Genomic DNA, 16,428 nt, shown 5'->3' on the forward strand with positions numbered 1-16,428 from the left:
ACAAAAAAGCAGGCCAAACAATATTGTTAGCATAAGAATATATAAAGCCCTATGGCTTATAGCTAAAATAGGCAGTTAATCATAACAATGTCACCATTGTATGCATTTCTGCCATAAGTCATTTCAACGTCAATAAGTGAGAATGCAGCTGACAAAAGAAACATTATTTTTAAAACAGAAATTGCTGCCCAGTGTTGGAGGCTGGAAAGTGTCAGTGTAGAAAGTCACTTTTTGCATCAGCATATGCTGAACACTTTACTTGGTAATTTTCTTGGATAAATGATTGGGAGATTTTATTAAAAATATGTTTATTCTTTAAATGGGATATTAAAAATTAATAGCATGACACAGACAGCAGTATTTATTTGTAGTAAAAGGAAAGGAAGGGAAGGCATATAAAGAAACTGGCTTTGGGAGACACAGTAATGCAAAGACGAATGAATGTGCTATTTTAGTGGGCTCCAGAATAGTCTCTCATGAGGAAAGTTTCTTTCTTATTGTCTTCCTCGTCCTCACACCTTTTTCTACCACATCTGCCTCTTCTTCTTGGACTATGGTGATAAGTATGAAGTAAGCTTTAAAAAGAAATCTGCAGATTTCAGGAATAGATACAACATGAGGGAATTAAGATTTTCTACCTTTCTGGGCCCTTTAGTGTTCTGCTATGCATGGGCTCAGTAGCAGAGCAAACCTTTCTCTGTTAGGCTTAAAATTTTCAGTGAATTACTTTAACAGTAGAATAAAAAAATAATAATAATTTTGAGAAACCCAAAAAGTGCCTGTTATGATATTTCTTTGTCAATTCTATTAGGCTCCAGTCTGTTGGAGGGTAGGAGATCCAGTTCAGTTTGTTCCTTTAACAAAACTTGGTATTTTCTGAGTTCAGGGAACTGGTCTGAAGATGATATTACACTGTAACAGGGGCAGATTCACAATATGACTTGTGACACAGAGCCAGCCAGGATGGAGTTACAAACTGTGGTCAAAAGTGGCCAGTGTTTGATGGTTCTCCATGTTTGTTCTTCCCAGAGGATGGGACAAACAGACTTAACTGCAGGAAGAAGAAATGAAGAAAGGGTGAAGGTAAAGGTAGCTGACAAGGGAAGAAGACAATGGGGAGGGTGCGAGACAGTGTGAGAGCTGTTGGGTCTGGAAGAAGTGTGGCATGTCTCATTCACTTGGCATCCTCCTTGTGCTCAGCTATCTCCCTGGTGGCCAGCTTTCCTGCTGCCACTTGGACGCGTGCCCTTTCATAAGTGCCATCCTTGGGGAGTCTGGCTCCCTTTGGCTGCAAAGCAGCAGCAGATCTGACTGCTGCTGAGATGGTGGAGATGAGACATGACATTTGAAGGTCAGTCTGAGGAGAACAACAACTTTCATGTTTTTCTTTCATGAGCCTCTGTGCTTGCCTTGCAGTCATTTCGTTACACATCTGTCACATTTCTCCACTCTTTGAGTCCAAACCTGTCTTCACGGACATCAGCCCCTGGGCTTTCAAGGTCTGAGCCCTTTGAAATTGCTTTCCTTTCCCTCACACCACTCTCTTCTCTCCGACACCAGCCCCTCACCTCTCTCCGATTTCTGCTGCAGCAGCTTCCCCACTCCCTCTCAGCAAGGCCCCCTCCTCTTTATTGCCCTCTGAAACTCCATCTGTTCAGAGATCGACTCCAAAAGCAACAGTGATTGCTTCAGGGAAAGAAGTCGTAAAAGCACCAGCGCCTGATAAGCAAAAACATCAGTGTGTGTAAGGAGGTGGTCTGGACCCCGTCCCACTGCATGTGGTGGAGGCATGTCTAGCACCTCTCAGCAGCTTTCCGTACCTCTGCTGGGCACACATGCCTGCGGGAGGTTACCTTGGGGAAATAATATGGTGAATGTAAAGAAATAATGGTGTGTTAGGGAAAGGAGACTTGTCAGCAGAGTTAGGAATGGCTTAGTGTTTTCACCATATCTGTACACTGAGAGAAATTTAATAAATCAGATAATTAGCAAAAAGAAAACACTCTGCTTAAAAAAAATAGAATCATAGAATCATAGAATATCCCGAGTTGGAAGGGACACATAAGGATCACTGAGTCCAACTCCTGGCACCACATAGGTCTACCCGAAAATGCAGACCATATGACTAAGTGCACAGTCAAAATTCTTCTTGAACTCCAACAGGCTTGGTGCAGTGACTACTTCCCTGGGGAGCCTGTTCCAGTGCGCGACAACCCTCTTGGTGAAGAACCTTTTCCTGATGTCCATCCTGAACCTCCTGTCGCAGCTTGACACCATTCCCACAGGTCCTATCCCTTGCCACTAGAGAGAATAGATTGGCACCTGCTCCTCCATTCCCCCTCATGAGGAAGCTGTATATATTTTTTTTTTCTCTCTCTCTATTTTTTTTTCAAATTTCCCCAACAGAATCATATACAGATATTTACAATTAACAAGATTCAGTACAGACAAGATGGGGAACTTCTGCACAAAGGAAAAACAATGACAGATGATCAAGTGAAAAATTAAGACTTGACCCTTTTTTTGCTGTATTCTGGAAGATTACATTTAGACTTTTATTCCTACTGCATTGCCTCAAGTCTGAGTGCTAGGATTTCTTCTGAAAATCCAGAAATTTTCAATACTTCACCAAATGGCAATCCCATCCCACCAAAGCAACCAGCCTTCAAGACATGTCCTGCAGGTAGTCTCTGCAGAATGGGTATTGTAATGTTTGAAAGCCACGCTGGCTTACTACTGCAGATGCACTCTGGCAAGACTTTCTGTTTTCACACTTCAATCATCTGCCTAGCAGTGTCAGTCAGCCATGTATATGGTAGTGTGAACTGCTCAGAGATGCTCAGGCCACAACAGACAGGTAGGGGAAGTTCCACACTTCGGCAGGAGGTCCTTCAAGAAACAGCTACCTTTTGGTCTGCCCTACCAGAGCAAAGATGTATGTGAACCCTAGAAAACATTTTCTTTCTAGGGAAGGTAACTGCTGGGCTGGGCCAAACCTGCACTCACAGGGGATCCCATCCCAGAGTCACTGCTGGAGGCCAGATGCCTGAAGCAGTGTGGGAAGATCATGGGCATTAGCTGCCCTGTACGAGTCACTCTGCCCCAGCATGGAAAGGGCCATGCAAAGAGTGCTCCAGATATTGTCAGACATAGCACCTTGCTGCCCCTGTGTAGCTCAGCTCTTCTGCTGAATGTGCAAAGCCTCTAAGAAGTGCTCCACAGCCTCATGGTGGGCACCTAAGTTGATGCAGCTGATGCCCAAGTTGTATTGAGAGCAGATAAATCCTGTCTGGAGTTCCAGTGCCTGCCAATACACAGCTTCCTCTGACCGCTAAAGCCATAAGTTCTGTGAGGTTCCCAGGCTGCAGTTCCAAGCATTGTCTGAGAACACTGATTGCCAAGAGTTCCTGTTCATTCTGTGCTTGGGTGGTTCCCAAGTATTGCCAGGCCTCCATATGATCTGGCTTCTGTTGTACTGCAGCCTCAAAGAACAAGACAGCATTGGGGAGGTCACTTTCTGCCAAGCGCTTCTGCCCCTCTTCAAAAGCATCAGGGTGATCTCTCATGGGATTATCTTCTTCAAACTGATAACTCTTGTCATATGAAGAGGAGTTGAGGTCTTCATAATCAGTGAGCCAGGGTGAGCCTCTGCATCTCTCTTGGCCATCTTCTCCCATTCTGCCTTGAGTTTGTCACAGAAGTCCACAGAAGTCTTTGCCTGCTCAAATTCCATATCAAGAGCTGACATGTTCCCAGTTTGCATAAATTGATCCACCCAGGCATTGGATGCCCCCTGCTCCTGTATAAACTCAGCTGCCCATTGCTCTGCCTGATCTTGGTCTCTGTGGATCAACTTATCACCTCCCATCTCCGATCTGGTGGACAAACTTTAGGAACTCAGAACTGTTGAGTTTTGGATCATCCACTTTAGAAAGAAAATCACTAGCAGTTTTCTTAAGATCATCCTCAGGTTGATATTCCTCATACCATTTATCTGCCAATGACTTGTCTTCTGATTCCCCAAGCCACAGTTTTTCTTCTGACTACTCTAGGCATTCTTCTGGCCACTTGGCAGGGGACACAGACAGTGGATCCGTCACTTCAGTGATGAATTCCTGCCACCAGTCAGTCTCATTGTAATTTGAAGAGACATCACCAGCATTATCTGCTGCAGCCAAGAATTCCTGGGTCATTTTCAGGCAGTGCCAAGGCTGCCACGCCTGGAGCTCTCTGAGGGGCCTGTTGGAAGCTTGTCTGTTCAATCTCCTGCATCTCAGCCAACAGATCATCCACCTTAAAGGTCTATGGTGTATGGGGCAGTAAAGGGACATTCTGCTCTTGCAGGAACTCTCCAACCAGACCATCTTCAGAGACTACTCCCAGGGGTTTGGATACAACTGCTGTTCTGGGAGCCCTGGAGGGCCAGGCCAGGGAGCCCTGAAGCCCTTCGTGCCACAAGGGTCCTGCGTGAAGTGGCCAGCCAACTTCAGGAGGGGTTGGAGCCCTGCTGTGGGGACTGCCCTGAACCCCCCCAGGCTGCACCTGGCCAGGGGCGACACTGACACGAGGTGGAGCCACCACAGATGTCCCGGCAGCCTGTGATGCGGGACCAGGCACCCCTTCCGCTGCCAGGAACCGGGCCCTGAGCCCAGGCTCAGGGGCACGGCGACATGAGGCTGGGGGCCCTGACACCTTGAGTTGGATGGGCTCCTTTCCTTCTAGAGAGCTGGGACTGACCAAGAAGTAACCACACACAATAAGTTGTTGCTTTAAGAGCCGGGCAGAGAAAACCACCGTAATGTCTTCATAACAACTTAGGAACACCGCTTTTACCATAATTTTAGTGTTCTTTGTTAGTATTGTCTACAATCCCAAAGCACTGAGAGTACCCTGCTACACTGGTGTTGTGCATGATTATTTATTCTTTTCTGAAACAAGGAAGGAATAACCTAACTCATGGTTGGGATTTACTTCTTCAGAAGTCCTAGGTTTGGTAGGCTGCAGGGGAAAATAATGAAATCTAGGTCATCTGCCAGAGTCCAGCTGAGGTCAGTAAATCATTATTGCCTAATGGCTGTCTGTTAGCCTGTATGAAGTGCGTTGGTCTCTTTCAGGCTCCCACTGGGCAGATGTTCACCCCACAAAACTGCCACCGTAATTGGTGTTAATTGTCAGTGTCAGCAGAGGCTATGAGGTGCTCGCTGCATGTCAGGGCTGAAGAACATGGGCAAAGAAACAGCAAGTGCTCTGTACCCAACAGCAGATAGCCAGTAGAGAGACCTCAACTACCACTCCACAGGCTGTCAATTCTACAGTAAATGAGTAAATAAACAAACAAAAATATTAAAAAGTGAAAAGTCCCAGGGTGCATGTGAGCTGTAAGTAGGCCTGTAAAGGGTGATGTGTTACACCAGAGCTATTACTTTTTAAGTATGTGTCCCACAGAGGGGATACCACAATTGGTTTGCTGAGCTCCAGTCCCACTCAGTCCCTGCATAAACACCATGGTCTCTCATTGTTAAAAAAGGGGCTCCTTTGAAACTGGTCCTTAAGGCTGTTACTTTACCATCATTTTAGAAAGATATTGAAGTCATTATCAGATTGCAGGTGACTATTGTCAGCACACAATAGAAGTGCATAATGACTTCCTGAAGCAAGATAGAACTGAGCTGTCTCAAATAAATAAAGCATTTTAATTTTAATTTTTCCCCCTACCCACTTTCTGTCATGTGCCTTGCTATCCTGGGTATTTTGGAGATGGTTTACATAACTGTGTGGAAGCAGTTCTCAAATGGTTCTCAATATGGCTTTTCCACAGCGGGCAATGCATGGTGACATTGTACTGCAGGGTTAGGGAAAGAGCATCCCAGCTTGTTTGTGCTGTAATCTAGGCTTGTTACTTGCCGCAACATTTCAAATCCAAGAGAACAGTAGTCAAGTTAGTCCTAAAAGGTTACAGGATGCCATCTGGAGTCATGAAACTGCTCCTTACCAGCCTGACAGCAAAACCATCTGGCTCTCCTTCACATTGACTGGGACCTTTTTTACTAATAGCGACAAGACTTCATACTAAGTGTGATCCTAATGGCACACAAACTCTCTCTGTTTGTCACTTCCACAGCTTATGTGCTCTGTGTTCTGGTCAGAAAGCAAAGCAAGGGCAGACACAGGTTTATACCTCCTCCTCCTGCTCTCAGCTCTGTGTCCTTCACACATAAGGGTTTGTCTTTGTACACTAAGCCATAAGAAGCAGAACTGATAAAATATTCAGAAGGATTTTCAGTGACCTCTACTGTAAATCTCGCCTCCATCAAGGTACAGCAGGCTCAGAAGGGAAGGTGAGAGAAAAATTAGAACTAACGATCAGCTTTCCTAATCAGCCAAATAAACTTATTTAGTGCTTCCCCACCCCTTTCTACTTAATTTGGAGAAATGTTCCTACCTGTAGAAATACAGCCATCAGATGCCCTGGCCTCTCTATGCACAGTCCTGAAGGAAAGTGCATAGGGCTTTATCATCTCTTCTGCTGCAAATGCCAAGGAGCAATTGGAAATATATTTAAGGACCCAATATATCTGTGTTTTAAGAAGCAGCAGGACACTGATGAAAAAACAAATCACTGAGAAAAAAAAAAAAAAAACAAACAAACAAACAAAAAAAACCGCAGGTCTTCAAGTTTGCTGGAATAAACCATTATAACAATTAGAAAGGATGCTGCTTTTATTTGCTTATTTATATTTGGTGGGCTTAACTAATTTTCTTCCTCTTTCTGCAGAAAGATGAGCTTTGACTCTCAATGTCTAGCTGCATAACAGGCAAAACTTTAATTATAGGTGGCTACAGCTTGCTACCTTCTGGGAAAGTTTTGCCAGGAAAGTAGATTTTGGGCTTTTTTTTTTTTTTTTTTTTTTTTTTTTTTTCCCTACCGATGGCTGCTACAAGACACACAACAGCTTGTACCTGTCAGCAAAACCAGTCCTTTTTCTTAACTGCCCTGCTGCTCAACACTCTTATTTCACAGTGTCAGGCACCGTGAGCACTTTAATCTGTTAAAAGGGCTCTTTTTTCCTTTTAACACTGAACCCATGTTTTATTTATCAGTCTTTGATTTAGAAATGCTTAGAAGGCATAACACGTTTTCTAAGATGGATGACTTCTCTGTGGCTTTTGTGCGTGTCCATGTGTATGCACATAGGTGTTGTCATTGCTGGAAGTCCAAAGGGAAGCATCTTTATAAAGAAACACTTGCTGGCATGTAGGCCAGGAGAACCGCTACTCTAAGAAAGGCTCTCTGAGCACATAGACCTATAGAGCTGTTCTGTGAAGGGCCAGACCCAGCTCTCACTGGTGGGAGTCTTTGCCTTGATTACAGGGGGCTTTTTTTCCAGGTTCCACTGAAGGACAGAGAAATGCTGCTGAATAAAGGGAGATGTAAAAACTGTATGCTGTTTCTGGGACTTTCTGAAGTCATCTGAGAAGAGTTAGATTTATCATCTCCAGCTGATAATATAAATCTCAGTCATAGGTTACAGAAATGTAATTTCTTAGCTAGGGAAATGAGCCTCCCTTCCCACCCCGCTGTGTTCAGTGTTTCTTTGGGGCAACCATACTCCAGCCCCCAAAAGCTGCCTACATCTTTTAGCCTGTTCCCAGAGTTGTGAATTGCACCCACCGCTGCTGCTGCCCCATACGAGCAGGACGGGTGCATTGAGGGAAACCTGGGAAACCCCATTTACACAGAAGTAAACCAGAGAGCTCCCTGCCATGTACCACAACAAAAGGCCTCAATGGCCACACAGATTACTTGGTATTTGTACCGAGAACAGCCAAAAGCACTGTTTTAGCTGCCAAGAGACAGAGGGTGCATCTTGCAGCTCATGCACGTTGCTGTTACAGAGGAAGATCATCTTTAGCAGAGCTCAGCCATGCTCCTGTGCCCAGAGCAGATGCACCCGTACACATGTTCATGTCTGCACTCTGGACTGCATGGCTCCATGACTTGTACTCTGCAGTGGAGCCTTCCCTAGCTCTGCAGTAACCTGATGATTAATCTAGTGTATAATTAGGGGTCACAGGGGACAATGGCTTCTCCAGAGAGAAGCTGGGAGCAGGAGGCTAGTTATGTTGATGTCTGATGGCACCTGAGATGGTGCCAGTGGTAACAGCAATTGGATGGCATGACCGCCCTGTAACTCTGTCTGCTCTTGGGACAGCAAGCCATCTGGGATCCTGCTTCAGAGGACTGAAGGGCCATTATGTTGCTCTGTGTTTTTCCAGGTAAGAGTGAGATCCTGGCTGCCTGCTCTTAAGCATAGTTGGTTGGAAGTCCAGAAACACTTTCTGGATGCCCGTGGTGGTCTGATTTACACCACTGTGTGCTGAACACAGATTGAAAGTCACTTTAGGATCAAAAGAAGGTTAGGGAGCATCTCCTGTCGGACAGGGAATGATCAGGAGTGCTCCAGCCATATTGTCCATGGGCTCAGTCCCTGAGTTTGTTTTTACCAATCTAACAAAGCTCCCCCACTGTCCATGTGAATCTCACTGATGTGTGAGCAAATCCTGGGATTATCTGATCAGGAACAGCAAGACCCCATTCTCAAAAGTCAAGGGATATTGTGTAAGCCCTAAGTACAAAACAGTAAGAAGTGAAATCCCTGTTACTTATGTGCTAAATGCAGGGAAAATGGCAAAAGACTTCACTTTTCTTTTGACTTTTTTTTTTTTCACTTCCCTCCAAAGAAAACAGGGATGGGTCATGTGCCCCAGTTAATAAAACCAGACTGTTTTAAATATCCAAGAGAAAAGTCATCAGCTCCTTGTATTGTTTTTTATTACCACTACTCATATTTATAATTTTTTCTTCTGAGACATATCTGAAAGCAACACTTTCAGGTCTGCATTTAAAGTGGCAATGCCTCAGGGTGCCACCTCGATAACTCAATAGGCGCTCTGTGCTGCCAGCCTGGCAGCTGCCTCAGGGTCTGTCAGATGGCCATGAGGATGATGAGATGTCTAGACAGCCTTGAGGTCCTGATGGCTATTTGTCTTTCACTTGCATATCACTGGGAAGGAGTTGCTAATATCTGGTTGCTTAAATAGAAAATTCTGTTCAAAATTCTGATCTGAGCATACTGCATATTGGCCCCATCTCGAGTAACAAAGTCATGTTTTCTCCCTGAAAATATGCCTCTTGCTTGACAGAGATAGCTCCATTACGTAATCCTGTCAATCAACTGCCAATCACTATGGTAACTGGGTGCCAAGCACAATATTAAGATGAACATTAAAAAGCTGTCAGATAGGGCCCTGTCTGTTCTCTTCATCTTAAATTTTCGTTTTTGTTTCCTCGTTTCCTCTCCTCTCCTCTCCGCTCTGCTCCTGCTATGCAGTTTTCACTTTCCTAGGGAGGTCTTTGCAGTGAATCCCTGCTCTGTGTCCAGCAGCTATTGAGATGTTACTGAGGCTGTAAAAAGGGGAAGACTGAAATTCATAAATACTTTCAAAAGAAATACAAACCAAAATGATTTTTTCTTTTATTTTATTCCTTTTGGAGACTTTTATTCCATTCTCCAAATGCATTAACATACAACAGTTGCTGTCCATGTTCTCTGACCTGCTGATGACATGAGGACAAGGTCCGACAAAAGCTTCTCTAAACTCATACTCTTCTTCCAACATCAGCAAGCAAAGAGAAAAAACTATAGGAAGCAAGGGAAATACAGGAATTCTTCCAGCAATCCGTAGTTTACAGACTTCCTAGGCTGGAGGCGGTATCTAGAGTATTGTATTTAATTGCCCCAATAGACCTCTTCCATCAAATTTTTTTTGATCCCAATTTGAACCTATTTGTATTTTTTGCCCTCCACAACCTCCTGTGTCAAAAGGTTCCCCAAGGTAATTAGTGCTGGCTGTGAAAAAGTGCTTCTTCATGTTTGTGCTAACTCTGCTTTTTGGGCAATTTCATCTGACTGCCTCCTTAACTGTTATATGATGAAATGTAGTTTAATTCCCCATTTTCCTTTCATAATTCATGGGTCTGGGATCTCTGGCACCTGTTTTTTCAGTTATCAAAAAACATGGAAATGTTTTGTTTCCCTGTTTGTTTCCACACTGCAGCCTTTCAGGAAACATGGAAATGTTTCCATATTCAATAGGTTATAAAAAACCTTCTTGGAAATTTTTCCCCATGATGTTCTGAATGCAGCCAAAGCAAAGCAGGAATGAGCTTCCCACCTCATGTGAAATATTGTGATTTTGACTTTTCCAGTTTGAAACAGAACAGGTATACATTTTGCAAAAATTAAATAGTTTGGAGAGCTCAGTAGGTTGCATTCCAAGCTAGCAAATGTGTCCAAATACCTAAAAATTGAAAAACAAAACCTGCCTTTCAAACACCATCTCATAGTGAAAATGAAGCAAAAGAAAAAAAGCAAACCCAACCAACCCTCAAAAACCTTTATGCCAAATACTACACTGTAAAATTTTTGATGTTTTGACATCAAGCACTTTGAGTTTTTTGCCTCTGAACTGAAATTCTGTTCCCTCAAAACAAACAAACAAACAAACAAACAAACAAAAACAGCAACAAAAAGAAAGCAATCAAGCAACTCTCTTGAGGTATTTCTATTTTGAAGGAAGCCATGCTGGAAAACTGTCTCATGACTCTTCCACATTGCATAGGTTAATCTCGGGACAGAGAAAAATAACTGATTTCATCCATGGGTCTGGCCTGATGACAGGGGTTGGTTTCAGCTTTGTGGCGACTTCTCCAAGCCACAGCAGCTCTTGCTATGGGGATGGTGCCATAGGCTGTTGTGCCAGGGCTTCTCCCTTGCTCAGTGCCAGGGCTGTGTTTATGGCCAAATCACAACTGTCATTGTGTCCTGTCAGACACCCCAACCAGCTGTCTGGGGCTAGTGTCATCTGGAAATCAGGTGGTCCCAGACCCTGCCACCCATGGCAAATTTGGCAGTGCTGGCTCTAGGGTTTCCTCTCCATTTCTGATTTCAGTGCAGAGGTTGGACTCGATGACCTTGAGGTCTCTTCCAACCTAGAAAATTCTGTGATTCTGTGATTCTGTGAAATGGTCAGGTGTTGGGACAGGACCCAAGAGCCATGTGCACCACACATTCTGCAATGAAATGGCATTTACTGGGCCACAGAGACTGTTTTCTCCCATGCCCTAGTAGTTGGACCAAATTCATGAGCAGGCAGAATGCCATCTGGACAGGTGGACTTAAGTGTAGGTAGCCAAGAGGTCACATATGAGCGTAAATGACATTTGTTGAAAGCAGATGCTCTGAGTGAGTAATATGAAAGTCCGGTGCTCCCACACCTCATTAATCCAGCATCATCTCCACCACTGGGCCAGGGTGGATCAACAACTAAAATAAATATGGGAGCTATGGGCTGCAGTAGGTGAGGTATGTCTTTCTTGATTCTGGTCAGTGTTTTATTTTTTGTCTCTTTTGTCTTTCCTCTATGAAATGGCCTAACAAGGGATTTCTAGACTTGGTATCACATTTTGGGAGTTGTATGTGTCACTAGGGTAGGGAAAAAAACAAAAACAAAAACAAACAAACAAAAAAAACAGCTACCACCACTACCAACAACAAAAAGTACAAAGAAAAAAAAAAAGCCAAATGTGCTTCACGGCTTTGTATGTGGATACAAATGCAGATTAATATGATATTAATGTAATGCAATTAAGAAAAAGCTGATGTTATTGTTTGAGACAGACATTATTTCCCCACAGAAGAGTAAATCAATTGCAATTATTGCACTTTCTGTAAGAATTTGCACATTTTAATCTAGGTCAGGTCTATTACTGAAATGAGGCACAACTATATTTTAGTTAGGCTGAACAAAGGGCAGAGGCAGTGACAGGTACAACATGTAACTAATCATGCTGCATGTGTAACTCTTCAAGAGTTAATGAGGGACAAACTACACCTAAACGCTCTCCTGAGTCTTTACATTCTTTACAAATAAAATAAAATACAAACAAAACAGAAAAAAAAAAAAAAAAAAAAAAAAAGGAAAAAAAATGGTTGGCCTCTGCTTTTCCACTGAAGCAGCAGTAATACAAATCCTCTTCTGGAGCTATTTATTGCCACCACTAGAATGTGTTTGACACGTTCGCACAATGACCCCTGCACCTGCAATTTGATACACAGGCAAAACAAAGGCATGAAGGGAAAGGGCTCAGCTTCCTCTCCTTAATTACTTCATCCAAAACAAAAGCCACCCAACGGGTTGTTTGGAAGAGAAAACAACATTGAGCACCCTCGCAGTTGCTTTGGACAAATGGTGTGTAAGTAAAATTACATCCCGATGTGGTGCCAGGGGGGACCTGGAACATAGGTGCCACCAGCACACTGTCCCTACAGGAAGACCACGTTGCAGGAATGGACAAAAGTTTTCATTGCTTTTGGGCACCAAAGGTCTTCACTGCATGGTTGTTTGCCCCGAGAGAAGGAGTTTGGGCGGAACTGTGGTGTGAGGGGAGAGTTGCACACAGCTAAAGGCAGCCAAGGCCAGGATGGAGACTTGGAAGAGAGGCAGAGGTGCTGATGCAAATCAGCTGCAAATCCCATGTCTCTGAGATAGACGGGGCCAAAACACAGCTTGAGCCTTCTAGGAACCAGGCTGGCCTAGAGCTGCTGTATCTCAGTTGTGCTATCTTGATGGATTTCACAAAAAGGGGTTTTAAGGAGTTATGGCACATTTGCTTATTGTGTGTCAACAAGCCTGGGCCCTGGCTGGTGGCCCAGGAACCCCTTGGTGTCCCACCAGGCACAGCAGACATCCTGCAGGCAGTTGGAGCAGGCCTTGGCTGGGAGGCAGCAGGCCCCATGGGGACAGCTGTGGCTGCTGCCACCTCCCAGCTCTGGCCAGTACCAGGATGGTCTTTTTCTGACCTGCTGTGAACCATAGGAGGGTTGAAGCTGGCCTCGGCGGCTTAATGCTGTACAAGGGTGGAGGAGAGCTGCTCCCTGAGCACTGGGCTCTGCTGAGGAGTGATTTCATTGCTGCCTCCCAGCTGTGTACTCCGGCACTTCTGTGGCAGCCCATGGGAAAGCAGCTTCCCACACGGCTGCCAAACACAACCCAGAGGTGGTGCTGAGTGCTTCACAGCTAGAGCTCATACTCTGGCCTGGAAATAGGCCTAACGCCATTTATGTGCCCTATAAAAATTAACATGTGATTGTGTGTATGCGAGATTAAAATAAATACCTGATATTAGGAAGTTAATTTCCAAAAAAAAAAAAAAAAAAAAAAAAGTAAAAGGCATTATTTCATTGTATCTCATGCTTGAAAACTTGCTGGTGTACCACTTTACTGCTAAAATATCTTCAGCACTAGTGGTTTTTGTTTTGTTTTGTTTTGTACAAGCATCAAGCAGTTCAAAGATCATGTTTTAAAGCTCTTTCATTCAGTCAGAGAAGGGAAAGCCCTAAATCATCCCTGTTGTATTTTTCCACATTAAAGAGCAATAACTAAGAACAACAAGAGCTAATCTATTCCATGTTTTCATGTCCCTCTAGCGACATGTTATAGGAATGGCTTTAACTGACATTTCGTCCTACAGAAAAAGCAGGCTTTCAAAAGGCACAAAGCCATGCAGACACCTAGCTCCAGAGAATGTTTGCTCTGAGACTTATTTTTTTTTCTATGGGATTCCCAGAAATCACCACAAATATATTAGCAATAGCAAACCTCTTGTTTGTCTGGACAAAAAAGTCTCCCTAGATTAGGTCCTTTTAACTCAAACAGATTAAAACAAGCAGCTAAAGGGAAATCCCTCTAGCATACCTCGCCAGAGGCCATTGCCTTCAGAGCACAGAGAGGAACACCTTTACCTCCCGTCAGGATTTCACTCGTGTCTCCAGGCAATAAAATAAGACACAACTACTGTCTTTTCCCCTTTTTCCACACAAGGTCAGTGTGAAGGCATCAGGCAGGTGGGGTGAGGACAACCACTGGCCCATCCAAGGTCTGTGCCACATGAAGGGCTCAGTCATGCCACCACCATCTCCTGAATACTGAAAGCACCGTAGGAGACCCACAGCCTGCTTGGATCATTCCCTTTGTCTCTGGGCTACCCAGAAGGATCTGTCAGAAATATGTGGCTAATTGTATAGGTTTGAACCACATGATTTGATGGAGGAGCTGGGCTCGAGACATCTTTTTTTTTGTTTGTTTGTTTGTTTGTGTGTAAACAAGCTAATTCTCCTGGCCCCTATCTGGAGAAGCAAATGCCTTTGTCCTGGTGAACAGCTGAGGTTCATGCTGTCCCTGAGAGTCTTAAAGGGAGCAAGATGTGCTGTATTAACTCTCCCAGCGAGAGCAGGATACTGGGTGACTCAATCCTCCTGCATCCCACTTAAACCAGATGCTAGCAGAGACAGCAGTCAGAGGAACACACGGGTTCTTGCACAACTCTCATGAGATTTTCAACATCTAAATCCATGCATGTTAGTTTTCTACTTAAGAGGCTTATTTTATGGCTGTTGCATACCACACATATCTGTCCATATCCATAGTCTCTGCCATATCCTTGGCCATGGCCGTACCTGTGGTCTCTGCCATACCACGCTAAGGACAGAAGTTTTTAGAAAGTAGTTGCTTCTCCTAAACAACAATACATAGATATACAAAACAAGAGATAGAACAAAAAGGGAGGAATCCTCCCTCATTCTGCTGCCTGTGCCTCTGCCAGAATAGGGAGAGAGGAAAATGAAGGCATGATCCATATACATGTAGATTGTCCCACCTGAGAATCCAGACTTGAATACCTTGTAAGACAAGCTCTTAGCTTAACATGCCCTATCTATTGACTATATCGTATTGGCCTTTATGAATATTTAATGCATTCTCCCTTCTCCCCACTGCATTTATTTGTTAAACAGAACTTATTAAAAATGAAAAAAAAAAAAAAAAGCATTTGAGTAGTGTTTATTTTACAGACTTAGTGGATGATGTAGTCAAAAACATATTTTAAAGATTTAGCAGAATCAAACACCAAACATTAAAGCAGGGAGAGAGCCAATTAAGGATGTTACATAGTAACAGGGCAGTCAATAAGCCATAAATCCATCAAGTTGTCTTGGTGGTGAAATGGTTTTAATCAGAACTAGATAAAAGGTATTCAGAAGACATTCACTACATATTGAAAGTATCCTTAATTCATACATTTTTTTAACTCTTCTCTTGAAGGTACAGAACATACAGTGAATTTGCTATAGCAAAAAGCCATCTTCACAAGAAGTCCATGTGTATATATATCTGTATTTGAATTATATCTCAACAAAATGGTGAAATGACTCAGCAGTGCAGAAACTGTATATATAGGACAAACAGAACTCACTATATTTTTTTCTCTTATTATTCTAGCTGCACAAACTGATTCTTGTCTAAAATCTATACTGCAGGCCTCCTTGTTAAACATGCATTTGAACACAGCACTTTGTTTTAAGGATGAGATTTTATAGTGACTATAATCTGTATCGTCAGTAAGATTAGGATTTTTTTTTTTTTTTTTGCAGTTCTATATGCACACAGCTGGGGTGGGTGACAGATTCTCCTGATGATGAGCGTAGTTTTTGCTCTCATAGCGACCTGTGGGTCCCATTCTCTTTTTATTTATACCTTTCATATACTCTTCTCTAAGCACTGGTGAAAACAATCCTGAGAAAAACCTCAACCTGGAACTGAGGAAGCAACAGTGGTTGCAGCATAGATGGTGAAAGGGCCCCTAACCTATGTTTCTCTTGCAGAAGGCACTCCTGCAATGGAGTGGAAGGACTGTAAAATGGTGTGTTTCACTCATCTCACTGCAAGAGGAGCTTTTGAACAATGCACTTCATTTTTCCTGCCGCTGCACTAAAATGAAATCCAGCTTCTCCAAAAACATCTGTGGAATTAAAACAGCACAACATTGATGGTATGGAGTAGAGAATTAGATTTACTATACTTAAAGGAATCAGTTGAGGAAGATTACAAAAGGAAGGGCAAACTCAAAGTCTTCAGCTATCATTAAAACTATTCATTTCCTTAGCAAGGCAGAAAATTGGATAGCTCTCCTTCTGTTCATAATTTAATGGCTTGTGTTCAGTCACAGCCCTACCTACCTGCTTAAAAGCAAATCATATGTAGCAGTGATACACACTCATTACCATCCTCTCTCAAGATAATTTGACAGTTCCATGGCATGGTGCCACAGTTGGTCGTTATCTCTATCCCCAGTATCACACTCTCCTGCAAGATGCTGCAGTGACAAAGAAATTTCTGGTAGCTTCCTTTGACTTTCTTCTTCTGGTCAGCATCCACTCCAAAGGGAAGTGCTCAACGGATATTACAGAGGAATGCAGGCATAAAACAGGCATACTGCTCTTGTGTATTTATTTATTATTATAATTATTT

At 43.4% G+C, this 16,428-nt stretch overlaps 1 pseudogene across 1 annotated transcript; it reads right to left on the reverse strand.

The window, feature by feature from the left end:
* Positions 1–1,174: 1,174 nt before the first annotated feature.
* LOC311437295 (peroxisomal targeting signal 1 receptor pseudogene) lies at positions 1,175–14,571 on the reverse strand (annotated as a pseudogene). The gene is made up of 3 exons: positions 14,525–14,571; positions 3,330–4,596; positions 1,175–1,357 (listed from the first exon to the last, which is right to left on the reverse strand). The product of its transcript is annotated as a peroxisomal targeting signal 1 receptor pseudogene (transcript).
* Positions 14,572–16,428: the final 1,857 nt, after the last annotated feature.

Source organism: Aythya ferina (genome assembly GCF_964211825.1).
Source record: "Aythya ferina genome assembly, chromosome: 5".
In the NCBI taxonomy this organism is placed as follows: Eukaryota; Metazoa; Chordata; class Aves; order Anseriformes; family Anatidae; genus Aythya; species Aythya ferina.